General features: G+C 46.8%; 1 non-coding gene across 1 annotated transcript; it reads left to right on the forward strand.

Moving 5' to 3' along the window:
* Positions 1-4,409: 4,409 nt before the first annotated feature.
* Positions 4,410-4,511, forward strand: LOC136127723 (U6 spliceosomal RNA). The gene has a single exon (XR_010656176.1). It is a non-coding gene; the product is annotated as a U6 spliceosomal RNA (small nuclear RNA).
* Positions 4,512-4,933: the final 422 nt, after the last annotated feature.

A 4,933-nucleotide genomic window follows, 5' to 3' on the forward strand; every position in this document is an offset into this window, starting at 1 on the left:
CCTTGCTTTTAATCAACCTGTCTTCTCTCAAAATCTTCTTTTTTTTTTTTTTTTTTTTTTTTTGCGGTACGCGGGCCTCTTACTGCTGTGGCCTCTCCCGTTGCGGAGCACAGGCTCCAGACGCGCAGGCTCAGCGGCCATGGCTCACGGGCCCAGCCGCTCCACGGCATGTGGGATCTTCCCGGACCGGGGCACGAACCTGTGTGCCCTGCATCGGCAGGCGGACTCTCAACCACTGCGCCACCAGGGAAGCCCAAAATCTTCTTTTTTTATATCAGACTTTTGCGTCCACCATATGCTCCCCACCACTGCCCTGCCCCCCGTCCGTTTATTGTCTGACTGTCAGACAATACCCACAGTCAATTACCCACTTCCAGTGCATTATAAAATCACCATCCCCCTCATTTACATATCACTTCCATAAAGTACCATTGTCTTCAGTAGGAAGGGACACAATTACACGTCACATAATTAGGACAAGAGACTAGCCATTACTATCTTACATCTCTAGAAAAGTAAACTCTTCACTTTACTTCAGTTTCCTACTGCAGACCTTCAATCCAGATAATTCAGGATAGCTAAGGGATCTTTTTCTTTCTTTCCAGGTTGATTTTTCAATACCCAGAGAGGTGGCATAGCAAGAGCCCTGGATTTAGGACTGGAAGATTAGTATTGGAATCCAAGTTCTGCCACTCACCTGACAGTGAGGTTTGCATGTCCTATGTTACCTGCAAGCACCCAGCTCTGTGCTCCCGCAGTGTTTAGCCTCATAGGTCTCTGTGACCAGACTTAAATAAGAAAAAATACTGGATTTGGAGATTTCCCCTCGCCATGTAGTAGCTGAGTAATCCTGGGCAAATAATTGCTTTAATCTCTCAGGGATCTGATTCCTTCATCTATAAAATGAAGATAATGTCCCCAACCCGGCTTACCTTATATAGGACAGTTTAATCTGAAATTACTTTGTAAATTGAAGCATATCTTAAAGTGTTTTGATGGTACATCTCCTTGTCAGAGAAGTCTGAACCTGGGAATTTTAACCAGATCCTTTCATCTCCCCCCAGCTACCTTCCACACACACCCCCCAACCGGCAACTTTCCCGGGGTTAGTATATTCCCCAAGAGAAGATCAAAGAAGGAGCTCTTTACTAGCTCCTGTCTCTGGGAAAGTAGGACAGATCTAATAGCCTGGAGGGAGCTGGGCCTAAATTAAACCCTGAGGCACTCCCAGGACTGGAGATGCCAAATTATCAACCTTCCATTGCTTGGCCTAAGTGACAACTGAGCTCCTTAAGTCTCCTAGAGAAATTCAAGAAGAATAAGGATTATTCATACTATCATTTTAATCCAGCATTTGTGGAAAACTGATGTGCTTCAAAATAAAGTTTTTATTCAATGATGTGTTTAACCTTGGTCCATCCAGGTAAGCGTTTTGCATTAGTACAGGTGGTGTTGGTCTGTCATAACCCCATTAGACCCTGGAGTCTCTAAGGTACAATGTTTCACCCAAAAAGCTGACGGCAAGCACAATTAGTGTCAGCCCTGTCCCCAGGAGACAAGCAAGTAGGTTAAGTAACCAAGCATAATAACTGTCTTCAGGAATGTTTTCTTCTGAGGAGGAAAACCAAAAACCCATAACTCTCCAGGATTCTTGCCAGGCCCTAGACTCTGACCCGGCTCTGCAAATGTCCAATTCCCCTAAAGTTCCGGAATTCTCTATCAGCATGTTCTCTGAGGAAAACAGCCCAACTTCCACACTCCCTTTATTTGGTCCAAAGAGACAAAGCCTTAGATGTCTCTGGAAAGTTCAGGAAGGAGTGGGAGGCGGAAGGGATCACGTTTTGTTTTCTGATAACCATGAATTGTCCTTGTTTCATCTGGCTTTCAACTTTCATCAAAACAAGTTGTTTACCAAGATTAATGTCGGATATAATAAAGGCCCCAGATAGTTCTACCTGTGGGTACGGAGCCTCAATAACGCCGTGCTCGAATTACACTCTGCTTCTTCCGTGTGGCTGCTTCCATATGTTATTGTGGGCTGCTTTCTGCTGATTTAAAGTAAGAATGACACAGAGACAGATTAGTGAAAACCACAGACATGATAAATTGCAATTTGGCCTCAAAAGATGAATGAAGAAGCAATGCTTTGATCTGTGATGCTGAGCTGCAGTATTTACAGAAAAACAAGTCTTTGGGGAAAGACAGAGAGAGAGAGAGAGAGAGAGAGTGACAGAGAGAAGGAGAGACAGAGATCGAAGCATAGAAAATAGCCTTTGGGTACTGAAAAAAATATTTTCTCACATTACAATGACCGAAATGAACATGAGAGCTCAGGCAGAAGAGTGCAGGGGTTTTCTTGCAGTTTTGTTAAGCCTGTAAGTGTTGATATTGAGGGGATTTACACGGTGGGACATCTGGTCTGATGAAACACTACAGCACCTAATGCAATTCATACCTGGCTATCCTGTAATGCAGGGCTACAGAGAGGCAAATGGCTCCACAGGTGTGGATGTCCTCCTGCAGTTTTCCTTTCCTTGTCCTGCTCCCCTGTAGATCTTTCATGGACGCTGTGTGACCAGAGCAGTTGCCCTCTGGGCCAACCATCTCTCTGTCCTTCTCCCAGTGCAGGGTATACAGCCATCCTGGGGACTCTCGAGGACTCTGAGACTGAAAACCATGACCTTGGAAGCTCCTTGACCTCACACAGATCTAAGATGTCCTCGATCAACCAACCTGGTCTTTGTAGCACCCTCCAGTGCCCACCTGTCTCCCCACCCCCGTCTCAGCTCTTGATGGATTTAGAATTAGTAGCCTCATGGAATGGGAAAGGCTACCAGAGATCAGAGAATCAATCCTTCCAACTTACAGATGGGTAAACAGAGGCTCTAGAGGGAATGTTACTTCCCCAAGGCCACACAGCTGACTATTGTGCTCCCCCTTAGGGAACAAAACAACTTCGTAAGAGACTGGGCATATGATAGAATACCGCAGTGGGAAAAATGCCTAAAAGATGTTTAATTCTCTCCCATCCAACTTCCCCCTTCTGCTACCTATGGAGTAGGGAACGCCCAGAGGTCCTTTTAGCATTTCCCTCCCTTGGGTGGAGGGATGCAGAAAATCATGGAATCAGCTAGTGAAATGTCCAATTATATATTATAGATAATTACTACTGTGGATATTTATTGAGCATTTACTAGGCTCGGGTACGCTCATCGGTATCAACTTATTGAATTCTCACAACCCCTCTAAGAGGTAGGTACATTTATCATCTCCATTTGACATAAAAGGAAATGGAGATTTAGAGTTATCCCAAGGCCACACACATAATAAATGGCAGAGGCAGGCTATCCCCTCCCCCCAACCCAGGCAGCTGAGTAAGTGTAGAGTCCCGGTTCTTTAACCTTTACCAGCAGATTTCAAACCTTGGTGCGTTTTCGCACCACCTGGGGTGCTTGTGGGCAAGGAAACAGCTGGGCCTCACCCCCGGATTCCTTGCAGACCTTCTGGGTCCAATCCCCCCACCTCCCAGTTTTCTACCATCTTCTCTCACCCTGAAAGCATTTCCTCGCCTTTTGTGCAACTTATCTCACAGCTGATCACGCTCTTCCCCACAAACCACACCCTCTTGACTCTCCTTTTCTCTTGTGACCTCCCTTTCAAGGCTGCTCTAGATGCTTTCATCACCGTCTCCTCCTCCTTCCCCTGAATTCCCACACCTGGGCCTCCCAGGCTCCGCATCCCTCTCTCCTATCCCTTCCCTCCACCACCCCCAACAAATCTCACCTTGATCTTAGACCTGATGTGCGTTGCCTGCCCTCCCCATGGTTTTGCTAAGATACACAGTGTTATTCTGTAAACACCAGTGGACACTGACACTTGTCCTAGCAGTACACTTACTCGGTTTATTTCTCTGGGGTGGGGGAAGGGGCGGGATTTGGGATGAGGGAAATTTGTGCCAAAGTCTATCTCCTTTCGATCGCCTCCTATACGCTTAGCAAATATTCACGGAGCAATTTCTCTCGCTGAGCACCATGCTGGGTGCTGCCAACAGGAAGCTGAACAAGACAGAACCCCTGAGCTGACCGTCTAGCTCTGAAAAATAGGGATAATACCACCTCCCCTTCTATGCAGGGCTATCTATCCTTCAGTCATTTACTCACTTACTCAGCAGAGGGGTGTTAATCACCTTCCATTCTGCTGGGCAATTTTTTAGGAGCTGAGAACAGGGGCTCTGCTATTCAGGACCTTACAGGGGACACACTCAGCAGAGAACTATATTACCCCATAATGTAACTGTGAGAGCCAGAGGAAGACTTACCACTGCCTAAATGCGTCAGGAAAAGTCTCCATGGAGCTCCTTGGAGCTAGATCTTGAAGGACTAAATGGCTAGGTGAAGAACGGAGAAGGATGCTCACTTCGGCAGCACATATATAAAGTTGGAACGATACAGAGATTAGCATCGCCCCTGCGCGAGGATGACACGCAAATTCATGAAGCGTTCCATATTTTGTTGTTGCTGACAACAACATGGGCAAAGGTAGAGAGATGTGAAAAGGAGACTGTTCAAAGAAGTCGTATTGATGTCCGTGACTCTACGTGGGCATGTGAAGGGTGGGCATGTGAAGGGGAGGGCTGGGTGGAGCCAGCAGTGGGAAGGCCCTCCCTTCCTGCTGGGCCTGAGAGCACTGCTGCTTGACCTTCATTCACTAATCTAGGATGCTACTGCCCTTCTCACATACTCCAGGGGGTCTGGGGAAACTCCTCACCTGTTACCCTGCAAATCACTTGTCCATTCCTTTGACTACATCCAAGGCTGTCCCTCAAGGATTCTTCTGTTTAGACAGTGACCTTGACATCACTTTGCCCCAGGACCTCCGTATGAGTCATCAGCCCACCACACAGCCTGCTAACCATTGTGGTAGAAAGAAATCT

This window comes from Phocoena phocoena, chromosome 8 (genome assembly GCF_963924675.1).
Source record: "Phocoena phocoena chromosome 8, mPhoPho1.1, whole genome shotgun sequence".
Taxonomy (NCBI): Eukaryota; Metazoa; Chordata; class Mammalia; order Artiodactyla; family Phocoenidae; genus Phocoena; species Phocoena phocoena.